The sequence below is a fragment of the Triticum dicoccoides genome, chromosome 5B (assembly GCF_002162155.2).
Source record: "Triticum dicoccoides isolate Atlit2015 ecotype Zavitan chromosome 5B, WEW_v2.0, whole genome shotgun sequence".
Taxonomy (NCBI): Eukaryota; Viridiplantae; Streptophyta; class Magnoliopsida; order Poales; family Poaceae; genus Triticum; species Triticum dicoccoides.
The window spans coordinates 488,880,182-488,894,562 of NC_041389.1; positions in this window are offsets into that span (position 1 = coordinate 488,880,182).

Consider the following 14,381-nt stretch of genomic DNA (forward strand, 5'->3'; position numbering starts at 1 on the left):
ACCCCGTGGTGTGGAGGGCTGGATGAACAGTAGACGGTGAAGGGGTGGCCGTGGAGGGGTGGTTGAACAGGACCCCGTGGTGTGGAGGGTTGGATGAACAGTAGACGGTGGAGGGCTGGATGAACAGTAGACGGTGGAGGGGTGGTTGAACAGTAGCCGGTGGAGTAGCGCGCGGTGGAGGCTGGATGAACAGGAGCCCGTGGAGGCTGGAGGAGGTTGACGGTAGCCCGTGAAGGCTGGAGGAGGTCGACGGTGGAGATGAACATAATCCCGTGGAGTCCTGTTTTGCGGTACGCCACACCCCTCCCGATGAACAGGACCCCCGTTTTTTTCGACCGTAGGAGGTCCATTTCGTTCGTTTTGCGGTACGCCACACCCCTCCTGATCAACAGGACCACCGTTTCGACCGTAGGAGGTTCGTTTCGTCCGTTTTGCGGTACGCCACACCCCTCCCGATCAACATGACCCTCGTTTCGACCGTAGGAGGTCCGTTTCCTCCGTTTTGCGGTACGCCACACCCCTCCCGATCAACAGGACGCTGTTCTGAATGTAGGAGGTCTGTTTCCTCCGTTGTGCGGTACGCCAGGCCTCGTTTCCATCGCCTGTTCCGTCCAAGCCCTTCCGATGAACACGACCACGCATTCCGTTCCGACCCAGCCGGTTGGCTCCCCATGAACACGATGACGACGTTGTTTCTCCATTCCGACCCAGCCATGTATGTATGCGCGAGTAGGCGTTCGAGACCCTGCCCGTATGTACGTACGTGGCCGTATTTTCTTTCTTGCACCCTCGCCACTGTACGTACGTGTACATGCTACGTGCGCGCCTCTACTACGACACGTGCGCGCTGTTGGAAATATGCCCTAGAGGCAATAATAAAATGATTATTATTATATTTCCTTGTTCATGATAATTGTCTATTATTCATGCCATAATTGTGTTATCCAGAAATCGTAATAGATGTGTGAATACATAGACCACAACATGTCCCTAGTGAGCCTCTAGTTGACTAGCTCGTTGATCAACAGATAGTCATGGTTTCCTGACTATGGACATTGGATGTCATTGATAACGGGATCACATCATTAGGAGAATGATGTGATGGACAAGACCCAATCCTAAGCATAGCACAAGATCGTGTAGTTCGTTTGCTAGAGCTTTTCCAATGTCAAGTATCATTTCCTTAGACCATGAGATCGTGTAACTCCCGGATACCGTAGGAGTGCTTTGGGTGTACCAAACGTTACAACATAACTGGGTGACTATAAAGGTATACTACAGGTATCCCCGAAAGTGTCTGTTGGGTTGACACGGATCGAGACTGGGATTTGTCACTCCGTATGATGGAGAGGTATCTCTGGGCCCACTCGGTAATGCATCATCATAATGAGTTCAATGCGACCAAGTAGTTGGTCACGGGATCATGCATTACGGTACAAGTAAAGTGACTTGCCGGTAACGAGATTGAACGAGGTATTGGGATACCGACGATCGAATCTCGGGCAAGTAATGTACCGATTGACAAAGGGAATTGTATACGGGATTGCTTGAACCCTCGACATCGTGGTTCATTCGATGAGATCATCGTGGAACATGTGGGAGCCAACATGGGTATCCAGATCCTGCTGTTTGTTATTGGTCGGAGAGCTGTCTCGGTCATGTCTACGTGATTCCCGAACCCATAGGGTGTACACACTTAAGGTTCGGTGACGCTAGGGTTGTAGAGATATTAGTATGCGGTAACCCGAAAGTTGTTCAGAGTCCCGGATCAGATCCCGGACGTCACGAGGAGTTCCGGAATGGTCCGCAAGTGAAGATTTGTATAAAGGAAGTCCAGTTTCGGCCACCGGGAAAGTTTCGGGGGTCACCGATATTGTACCGGGACCACCGGAAGGGTCCCGGGGGTCCACCGGGTGGGGCCACCTATCCCGGAGGGCCCACGGGCTGAAGTGGGAAGAGAACCAGCCCCTGGTGGGCTGGTGCGCCCCCCTTGGGCCTCCCCTTGCGCCTAGGGTTGGAAACCCTAGGGGTGGGGGCGCCCCACCTGACTTGGGGGGCAAGTCCCCCCTTTGGCCGCCCCCTTGAGATTGGATCTCTAGGGGGCCGGTGCCCCCCTAGGGCCCCTATATAAAGAGGGGGGAGGGAGGGCTGCGCACCCTAGTCCCTGGCGCCTCCCTCTCCCCCTGCAACACCTCTCCCTCTCGCTGAGCTTGGCGAAGCCCTGCTGAGATTCCCTGCTACTTCCACCACCACACCGTCGTGCTGCTGGATCTCCACCAACCTCTCCTTCCCCCTTGCTGGATCAAGAAGGAGGAGACATCTTCCCCAACCATACGTGTGTTGAACGCGGAGGTGCCGTTCGTTCGGCACTAGGATCTTCGATGATTTGGATCACGACGAGTACGACTCCATCAACCCCGTTCTCTTGAACGCTTCCGCTCGCGATCTACAAGGGTATGTAGATGCACTCCTCTCTCTTGTTGCTAGATGACTCCATAGATTGATCTTGGTGAAGCGTAGAATTTTTTTATTTTCTGCAATGTTCTCCAATAGTGGCATCATGAGCTAGGTCTTTGCGTAGTTTCTATGCACGAGTACAACACAATTTTGTTGTGGGCGTAGATTTTGTCAATTTACTTGCCACTACTAGTCCTATCTTGTTTCGGCGGCATCGTGGGATGAAGCGGCCCGGACCGACCTTACACGTACGCTTACGTGAGACAGGTTCCACTGACTGACATGCACTAGTTGCATAAGGTGGCTAGCGGGTGTCTGTCTCTCCCACTTTAGTCGGATCGGATTCGATGAAAAGGGTCCTTATGAAGGGTAAATAGAAATTGGCATATCACGTTGTGGTTTTGACGTAGGTAGGAAACATTCTTGCTAGAACCCTATTGCAACCACGTAAAAACATGCAACAACAATTAGAGGACGTCTAACTTGTTTTTGTAGCATATGCCTTGTGATGTGATATGGCCAAAAGGATGTGATGAATGATATATATGTGATGTATGAGATTGATCATGTTCTTGTAATAGGAATCACGACTTGCATGTCGATGAGTATGACAACCGGCAGGAGCCATAGGAGTTATCTTAATTATTGTATGACCTGCGTGTCATTGAATAAACACCATGTAATTACTTTACTTTATTGCTAAACCGTTAGCCATAGTAGTAGAAGTAATAGTTGGCGAACAACTTCATGGAGACATGATGATGGAGATCATGATGATGGAGATCATGGTGTCATGCCGGTGACGATGATGATCATGGTGCCCCGAAGATGGAGATCAAAAGTAGCAACATGATATTGGCCATATCATGTCACTATTTGATTACATGTGATGTTTATCATGGTTTTGCATCTTATTTGCTTAGAACGATGGTAGTAAATAAGATGATCCCTCGTAATAATTTCAAGTAAGTGTTCCCCTAACTGTGCGCCATTGCGAAAGTTCGTTGTTTCGAAGCACCACGTGATGATCGGGTGTGATAGATTCTAACGTCCACATACAATGGGTGTAAGATAGATTTACACATGCAAAACACTTAGGTTGACTTGACGGGCCTATCATGTATAGACATGGCCTCGGAACACAAGAGACCGAAAGGTCGAACATGAGTCGTATAGAAGATACGATCAACATGAAGGTGTTCACCGATGATGACTAGTCCATCTCACGTGATGATCGGACGCGGTCTAGTTGACTCGGATCATGGATCACTTAGATGACTAGAGGGATGTCTATCTAAGTGGGAGTTTATTAAATAATTTCATTAGATGAACTTAATTATCATGAACTTAGTCTAAAAACTTTTGCAATATGTATTGTAGATCAAATGGCCCATGCTAATGTTGCCCTCAACTTCAACGCGTTCCCAGAGAAAACCAAGCTAAAAGACGATGGCAGCAACTACACGGACTGGGTCCGGAACTTGAGGATCATCCTCATAGCTGCCAAAAGAGCATATGTCCTAGATGCACTGCTAGGTGAAGCACCCATTTTCCCCGCAACTCAAGACGTTATGAACGCCTGGCAGTCGCGTGTTGATGACTACTCCCTCATTCAGTGCAGCATGCTTTACAGCTTAGAACCGGGGCTGCAAAAATGTTTTGAGCAACACGGAGCATATGCGATGTTCGAAGAGCTGAAAATGGTTTTCCAAGCTCATGCCTGGGTCAAGAGATATGAAGTCTCTGACAAGTTCTATAGTTTTAAGATGGAGGAAAATAGTTCTATCAGTGAGCACATACTCAAAATGTCTGGGTTGCACAACCGCTTGTCCCAGCTGGACATTAACCTCCCAGACGAGGCGGTCATTGACAGAATCCTTCAGTCGCTCCCACCTAGCTACAAGAGCTTTGTGATGAACTACAATATGCAGGGGATAGTGAAAACTATTCCTGAAGTATTTTCAATGCTGGAATCAGAGGAGGTGGAAATGAAAAAGGAACATCAAGTGTTGATGGTCAAATAAAACCAATAGTTTCAAGAAAGGCAAGGGTAAAAAGAACTTCAAGAAGGACGGCAAGGGAGTTACCGCATCCGGTAAGCCAGTTGCCGGGAAGAAGCCAAAGCATGGACCCAAACCTGAGACTGAGTGCTTTTATTGCAAGGGAAGCGGACACTGGAAGCGGAACTGCCCCAAGTACTTAGCAGACAAGAAGGGTGGCAACACTAAAGGTATATGTGATATACATGTAATTGATGTGTACCTTACCAGTACTAGTAATAGCTCCTGGGTATTTGATACCGGTGCGGTTGCTCATATTTGTAACTCAAAACAGGAGCTGCGGAATAAACGGAGACTGGCGAAGGACGAGGTGACGATGCGCGTCGGGAATGGTTCCAAGGTCGATGTGATCGCCGTCGGCACGCTACCTCTACATTTACCTACGGGATTAGTTTTAAACCTCAATAATTGTTATTTAGTGCCAGCTTTGAGCATGAACATTGTATCTGGATCTCATTTAATACGAGATGGCTACTCATTTAAATCTGAGAATAATGGTTGTTCTATTTATATGAGAGATATGTTTTATGGTCATGCCCCGCTGGTCAATGGTTTATTCTTAATGAATCTCGAACGTGATGTTACACATATTCATAGTGTGAATACCAAAAGATGTAAGATTGATAATGATAGTCCCACATATCTGTGGCACTGCCACCTTGGTCACATTGGTGTCAAACGCATGAAGAAGCTCCATACAGATGGACTCTTGGAGTCTCTTGATTTCGAATCATTTGGCACATGCGAACCATGCCTCATGGGTAAAATGACCAAGACTCTGTTCTCCGGAACAATGGAGCGAGCAACCAACTTATTGGAAATTATACATACTGATGTGTGCGGTCCAATGAGCATTGAGGCTCGCGGTGGCTATCGTTACGTTCTCACTCTCACTGATGACTTAAGTAGATATGGATATGTCTACTTGATGAAACACAAGTCTGAGACCTTTGAAAAGTTCAAGGAATTTCAGAATGAGGTAGAGAATCAACGTGACCGAAAAATAAAGTTCTTACGATCAGATCGTGGAGGAGAATATTTAAGTCATGAATTTGGTATGCACTTAAGGAAATGTGGAATCGTTTCACAACTCATGCCACTTGGAACACCTCAGCGTAACGGTGTGTCCGAATGTCGTAATTGCACTCTATTGGATATGGTGCGATCTATGATGTCACTCACCGATTTACCGCTATCATTTTGGGGATACGCTCTAGAGACAACTACATTCACTTTGAATAGGGCACCGTCTAAATCCGTTGAGACGACACTGTATGAATTATGGTTTGGGAAGAAACCTAAGCTGTCGTTTCTAAAAGTTTGGGGATGCGATGCTTATGTCAAGAAACTTCAACCTGAAAAGCTCGAACCCAAGTCGGAAAAATGCATCTTCATAGGATACCCTAAGGAAACCATTGGGTATACCTTCTACCTTAGATCTGAAGGCAAGATCTTTGTTGCCAAGAACGGGTCCTTTCTGGAGAAAGAGTTTCTCTCGAGAGAAATAAGTGGGAGGAAAGTATAACTCGATGAAGTACTGCCTCTTGAACCGGAAAGTAGCGCAACTCAGGAAGATGTTCATGTGGTGCCTGCACCGACTGGAGAGGAAGTTAATGATGATGATCAAGGACTTCGGATCAAGTTGCTACTGAACTTCGTAGGTCCACAAGGACACGTTCCACGCCAGAATGGTATGGCAACCCTGTCCTAGAAATCATGTTGTTAGACAACAGTGAACCTTCGAACTATGAAGAAGCGATGGCGGGCCCAAATTCCAACAAATGGCTTGAAGCCATGCAATCTGACATAGGATCCATGTATGAAAACAAAGTATGGACTTTGAAAGACTTGCCCGATGATCGGCGAGCGATAGAAAACAAATGGATCTTTAAGAACAAGACGGACGCGGATGATAATGTTACCATCTATAAAGCTCGACTTGTCGCTAAGGGTTATCAGCAAGTTCAAGGGGTTGACTACGATGAGACTTTCTCTCCCGTAGCGAAGCTGAAGTCCGTCCGAATCATGTTAGCAATTGCCGCATACTATGACTATGAGATATGGCAAATGGATGTCAAAACGACATTCCTTAACGGCTATCTTAAGAAAGAACTGTATATGATGCAGCCGGAAGGTTTTGTCGATCCTAAGAATGCTAACAAGGTGTGCAAGCTCCAGCGATCCATTTATGGGCTGGTGCAAGCATCTCGGAGTTGGAACATTCGCTTTGATGAGATGATCAAAGCGTTTGGGTTTATGCAGACTTATGGAGAAGCCTGCGTATACAAGAAAGTGAGTGGGAGCTCTATAGCATTTCTCATATGTAGATAACATACTTTTGATGGGAAATGATATAGAACTTTTGGACAGCATTAAGGCCTACTTGAATAAGTGTTTTTCAATGAAGGACCTTGGAGAAGCTGCTTACATATTAGACATCAAGATCTATAGGGATAGATCGAGACGCCTCATAGGTCTTTCACAAAGCACATACCTAGATAAGATATTGAAGAAGTTCAATATGGATCAGTCCAAGAAGGGGTTCTTGCCTGTGTTGCAAGGTGTGAAATTGAGCTCGACTCAATGCCCGACCATGGCAGAAGATAGAGAAAAGATGATTGTCATCCCCTATGCCTCGGCTATAGGGTCTATTATGTATGCCTTGCTGTGTACCAGACCTGATGTAAACCTTGCCGTAAGTTTGGTAGGAAGGTACCAAAGTAATCCCGGCATGGAACACTGGACAGCAGTCAAGAATATCCTAAAGTATCTGAAAAGGACTAAGGATATGTTTCTTGTTTATGGAGGTGACAAAGAGCTCATCATAAAGGGTGACGTCGACGCTAGCTTTGACAGAGATCTGGATGACTCCAAGTCACAAACCGTATACGTGTATATTTTGAATGGTGGGCAGTAAGTTGGTGCAGTTGCAAGCAAAGCATCTTGGCGGAATCTACATGTGAAGCGGAGTACGTGGCAGCCTCGGAGGCAGCGCATGAAGCAATATGGATGAAGGAGTTCATCACCGACCTAGGAGTCATACCCAATGCGTCGGGGCCGATCACTCTCTTCTGTGACAACACTGGAGCTATTGCCCTGCCAAGGAGCCCAGGTTTCACAAGAAGACCAGGCACATCAAGCGTTGCTTCAACTCCATCCGTGAAAATCTTCAATATGGAGACATAGATATTTGCAAAGTGCATACGGATCTGAATGTCACAGGTCCATTGACTAAACCTCTTCCGCAAGCAAAACATGATCAACACCATAACTCCATGGGTGTTCGATTCATCACAATGTAACTAGATTATTGACTCTAGTGCAAGTGGGAGACTGTTGGAAATATGCCCTAGAGGCAATAATAAAATGATTATTATTATATTTCCTTGTTCATGATACTTGTCTATTATTCATGCTATAATTGTGTTATCCGAAATTCGTAATACATGTGTGAATACATAGACCACAACATGTCCCTAGTGAGCCTCTAGTTGACTAGCTCGTTGATCAACAGATAGTCATGGTTTCCTGACTATGGGCAATGGATGCCATTGTTAACGAGATCACATGATTAGGAGAATGATGTGATGGACAAGACCCAATCCTAAGCATAGCACAAGATCGTGTAGTTCGTTTGCTAGAGCTTTTCCAATGTCAAGTATCATTTCCTTAGACCATGAGATCGTGTAACTCCCGGATACCGTAGGAGTTCTTTGGGTGTACCAAACGTGACAACGTAACTGGGTGACTATAAAGGTATACTACAGGTATCCCCGAAAGTGTCTGTTGGGTTGACACGGATCGAGACTGGGATTTGTCACTCCGTATGACGGAGAGGTATCTCTGGGCCCACTTGGTAATGCATCATCATAATGAGCTCAATGTGACCAAGTAGTTGGTCACGGGATCATGCATTATGGTACGAGTAAAGTGACTTGCCGGTAACGAGATTGAACGAGGTATTGGGATACCGACGATCGAATCTCGGGCAAGTAACGTACCGATTGACAAAGGGAATTGTATACGGGATTGCTTGAATCCCCGACATCGTTGTTCATTCGATGAGATCATCGTGGAACATGTGGGAGCCAACATGGGTATCCAGATCCCGCTGTTGGTTATTGGCCGGAGAGCTGTCTTGGTCATGTCTGCGTGATTCCCGAACCCGTAGGGTCTACACACTTAAGGTTCAGTGATGCTAGGGTTATAGAGATATTAGTATGCGGTAACCCGAAAGTTGTTCGGAGTCCTGGATGAGATCCCGGACGTCACGAGGAGTTCCGGAATGGTTCGGAGGTGAAGATTTGTATATAGGAAGTCCAGTTTCAGCCACTGGGAAAGTTTTGGGGGTCACCGGTATTGTACCGGGACCACCGAAAGGGTCCCGGGGGTCCATCGGGTGGGGACACCTATCCCGGAGGGCCCCATGGGCTGAAGTGGGAAGAGAACCAGCCCCTGGTGGGCTGGTGCGCCCCCCATTGGGCCTCCCCCCTGCGCCTAGGGTTGGAAACCCTAGGGGTGGGGGGCGCCCCACCTGACTTGGGGGGCAAGTCCCCCCTTTGCCCCCCCTTGAGATTGGTTCTCTAGGGGGCCAGCGCCCCCCTAGGGCCCCTATATAAAGAGGGGGGAGGGAGGGCTGCGCACCCTAGTCCCTAGCGCCTCCCTCTCCCCCCACAACACCTCTCCCTCTCGCTGAGCTTGGCGAAGCCCTGCCGAGATTCCCCACTACTTCTACCACCACGCCGTCGTGCTGCTGGATCTCCACTGACCTCTCCATCCCCCTTGCTGGATCAAGAAGGAGGAGACATCTTCCCCAACCGTACATGTGTTGAACGTGGAGGTGCCGTCCGTTCGGCACTAGGATCTTTGATGATTTGGATCACGACGAGTACGACTCCATCAACCCCGTTCTCTTGAATGCTTCTACTCGCGATCTACAAGGGTATGTAGATGCACTCCTCTCTCTCGTTGCTAGATGACTCCATAGATTGATCTTGGTGAAGCGTATAATTTTTTTATTTTCTACAACATTCTCCAACGCGCGCCTCTACAAGGACCAGTATGTACGTACACGTTCACGACCAGAATGACAACCCTACGTACGCTTCGACCAGGTGGGTCCCAACTGTCAGGCACTTCCTTGCCTGCGAAGATGTAGCTGGTGGGTCCCAGCAGTCAAGGCGGCGAATCATTTTTTTTTGCCCGGACGCACTTCCTTGCATGTGAAGATGTAGCTGGTGGGTCCCAGCAGTCAGGGGGAAATGTTTTTTTCGTGAAATACGGTGGCCTGTCCGGTGGGTCCCCGCTGTCAGGTGGAGGAATAATTATTTTGCGCGTAATAAGGAGGCACTTCCTTGCTGCGCCCGTGGACCCAGCTGTCAGCCTCTCCACGTACAGTCCACATCCGATGGAAGCCAATCCTTGACCACATTGACCACGCCGCGCCGAGAGCACCAGGGCGGTGGACGACGGCGAGGCCTAGGAAGGGGATGACGCGGAGCCGGGAAAGACGCGGCAGTGGATGCCCACACATAGAGGAGTATGAGGGTTCACTGGTTCGCTGCGGTGTGAGGCTGCCGTCGCCGCAGAATAACAGGGGGTGTGGGTTAGTAGAGGGATGGCTTGGACAGCGGTGGGAGTAGTAGGGGGCGGTGAGGCCTCCGCCGCATCGCAGCCGGCCACGGGAGGCAGGAGCACGACGCACGACCGGCGCTGGTTTGGGCGGCTGGAGCAAGAAGACCAGAGGTTGAAGAAGCACTACGGCCGTTGGATGGACATCGTATGGTCACTGGAGCTAGAATCGTGCATACTGACTAAGTTGACAAAGCCCTCCGTCCCCATCAACTTAGTAGGCCCACAAGTCAGCCTGCCACTATACTGGGTCCCAGCTAACAGGGGGAGTATTCATTTTTTTGTGCGTAATAAGGAGGCACTTCCTTGCGTGCGAAGATATAGCTGGTGGGTCTAAGCTGTCAGCGGCGGTAATGTTTTTCTCGCGAAATACAGAGGCCCTTTTGGTGGATCCCTCATGTCAGGTGGAGGAATCATTATTTTGCGCGTAATAAGGAGGCATTTCCTTGCGTGCGACTGTGGACCCAGCTGTCGGCCTCTCCACGTATTGTCCACTTCAGATGCATGTCGGTCGTTGACCACGTTGACCAGGCCGCGCCGAGAGCACCAGGGCGGTGGACGACGGCGAGGCCTAGGAAGGGAACGACACGGAGGCAGGGAAGACTCGGCAGTTGTTTCCCACGCGGAGGGGAGTATGACTGTACGAGGGTTTACTGGTTCGTCTGCCGTCGCCGGAGAATAATAGCAGGTGTGGGTGAGTAGAGGGATGGCTAGGCCAGCGATGGGAGTACGGTGGGGTGGTGAGGCCTGCGCGGCAGCATAGCCGGCCGCGGGGAGGAGGGAGCAGGCAGTCCCGCCGGCGCTTGTTTGAGCGGCTAGAGCAGGAAGAGCAGAGATTAAAGAAGCACGACGGCCGTTGGATGGACATCCAATAGTCACTGCTTGTGTGTCAACCTTTTTTTAGGAAAGCCTCAAATCTGTGGAAAACAGCATACAACCCATCTGCCATTATTTCCAATAATTTACATCCCATTTGCTAATTCTTAAGGTTTTTTGGAGCCCATATTCTTTTTGTTAGCATTACAGCCCATATTGTGGCCACGGTTAAAAAATTATACGAAATTTTGCATATTTCGGTGCGGTCCGAACTGTTTTTAATCCCGAAATTTCGACTCACATTCAAACTGATTTTTAAAATAAATGTATATCAATATAAAATCCAACAAATTCTCCACGCATAAAAATTAATGTAATTTAAAATCTCGAAATGAAAAAAAGATATTTGAAACTAATTGCCGGTTTGATGTGTTTCTAAATATGTACAACCCATTTCTCATTACTGATAGGCCATTTTCTCGGCCAGCCAAATGAAGCTCTCCTCGTCTTGAAAGATTTGTAGCCCAACAGGCCTGACAAAGCGACTTACTTGGCAAATCACAAAAAAGTCGGGTTGTGGCCTTGGACCCAGCTGTCAGCCTCTCCACGTACAGTACTCTTCCGATGGAAGTCGGTCATTGACCACATTGACCACGCCGCGCCGAGAGCACCACGGCGGTGGACGACGGCGAGGCCTAGGAAGGGGACGACACAGAGCCGGGGAAGACACGGCAGTGGATGCCCACGCAGAGAGGAGCATGAGGGTTCACTGGTTCGGCTGCGGTGTGAGGCTGCCGTCGCCGCAAAATAACAAGGGGAGTGGGTGAGTGGAGGGATGGCCTGGCCAGCGGTGGGAGTAGTATGGGGACAGTGAGGCCTCCGCGGCAGCAGAGCCGGCCACAGGAGGCAGGGGCATGCGGCACGACCGGCGCTGCTTTGGGCGGCTGGGGCAAGAAGACTAGAGGTTGAAGAAGCACTACAGCCGTTGGATGGACATCGTTGACCACGCCGCGCCAAGAGCACCAGGGCGGTGGACGATGGTGAGGCCTATGAAGGGAACGACACGGAGCCGGGGAAGACACGGCAGTGGCTGCCCTCGCGGTGGAGAGTACGAGGGTTGACTGGTTCGGCTGCCATCGCCAGAAAATAACAGGAGGTGTGGGTGAGTAGAGGGATAGACAGGCCAGGGATGCGAGTATGATGGGGCCATGAGGCCTGCCCGATAGCACTGCCGGCCACGGGAGGCGGGAGCAGGCGGTTCCGACGGCGCTGATTTGGGCGGCTGGGGCAGGAAGATTAGAGACTGAAGAAGCAGGATTGCCGTTAGATTGACATCTAACGGTCTGACGCTGGTAGAGTTGACTGTTGACTAAGTTTCTTTTTTGTGAAACCTTGTGTACGCATGAACTTGGTAGGCCCACAAGTCAGCCTCCAAATCTGTGGCAGACAACATAAAGCCCATTTCCTATTTCTTATAATTTGCAACCCATTTGCTAATTCTTAAGTAATTTATTACAGCCCATTTTCTGCTCAGGACCACGGTCAAAAAGTTCAACCTTATTTTGCATATTTCGGTGGAGTCCGAACTATTGTAATCCCGAAATGATAAACATTTTTTAAGAACTTATTGATTTGCCAAAAAAATCGTTTTGTTTTTGTGAGCAAATAAGACATGGGACAATTTCGTTGGTTTAAGGGAAAACCAGTGGTAAAAAAATCAGCGCTGGGTGGGAAAAACAACAAAAATAAGGATGTAAATATGAAAAGGGAATTTCATGTGTTTTCAATATAATGATACGTGTATATGAACTAGTAAAATTATAGGTAGAGATTAGAAAATGGATGTAGGACATGCGTTTCAAGAGGAAAATAGAACTGGGCTGTGTGTTTGATTCAGTAAAACAAACTGCCTGCGGATGTTGTAAGACAAAATATAACTAATGCTGGCGGGCCAGAGGCCAGTAGATACCTGCAGGATCTTTGTGCCCCATTGTCGTCATGGGCTGGGCCTGTTAAAAACAAAACCAACCCTGGGCAGTCTGCAGCCCAGTTGAAACTTGCTCGACCTGAAAAAACAATATACATGCTCAATAAACGAGAGAATTCTGCAAGTACAGACTGATAACTGGGATGCAGCACGGATATTGTTTTTTTATCATGATAATAAGTGCATGCACTTGTTTCGAAAAAATTGGAGAACTAGGAATTCGAACGGCGGGTGCTTATGCTACCCATCAAATAAAAATCAGGTGCCTGAAAATTCGTTTTGAAACAAATGATTCAGCTTTATATCCACGCCGACCCTCGGCATGATGGTTGGAAGCAAATGCAAGTTCATACCAAAAGATCGTTAACAACAATACCAACTTGCGGACGACAATGTAGTACAACTACCAATACCTAACTAACTCATAATCTTTTTACTCCTGGCCCTAGTGTTCATCTGGTAGAAAATCTTGCAGAGGACCAGTTCCTGCTCCTTCTCTTGCTCCAGGTCCCCGAGGTGGTACTGGTGCATCACCCAGTTGGTCCTCTGCTGGTCGAAGTTCTTGTTGGTGTGTAGCACCAGAACCTTTTTTGCTGTCCGTCTGCCGGCCGTTGACCATCACCGGCAAGGTATTGCCGGTCTTGTGCCAGATCGCGTGCATGCCGCACTCCGACTGTATCTTGCGACGCGTCCACGTGCCCCTTTTTAACACCGTGGAATTGCTGGAAGAATTGCTTCCTTAGGCCACTCAGTGTGATACCTGCAGTATTGTGGAATACAGGTTTTAGTGTACATAGTTGGCATTTTCATAACATCTTTGGCATGTTGCAGTCACTTGTTTCACTTTTTATTAACTGTCAAATTGTAATTGCTTCACCAGGTCTGCGTCTAAAAAGAAAAATATAGCTATAAACAAAAGAATATGTTTGTGCAAGTAGACGGCCGATCAGTGTCTTACCTGGAAGTTTCTCAGGTAGGGTGTAGCATATGATGTGCTCGCTGTCGATGGTTGGTATGAACAAATCGATGAGAGATTGAGATCTCGCGCTGTCAGCACTCACTTTGGCCTCAAGGTGCTCGATCAGCTCCTGATCCGTGGGATCAAACTTGACGCCAGCCGACACCACTGGCCAATCCTTCTTCAACTTGCATCGGTAATTCTAGTTATATGGTACTCAATGTATGATCAATCGACTGTTTTAAGTGAATGATGAAAGATTTCGACAGATAAGTGGTACTCCAAATCTGAAGTCCAGAATACCCGAACACGCCACCGGGATTCTTGTGTCACCTCACGCGCAGCGTGTTGTCATGTCAATTCAATGTGTGGACATGATGAATAATTTGACCGACGTATACTAGTACTGCTACTGTACTACTTACTAGTCGTATTTAGTGTCACAATTTATACACAGGTTTAACTAACAAGT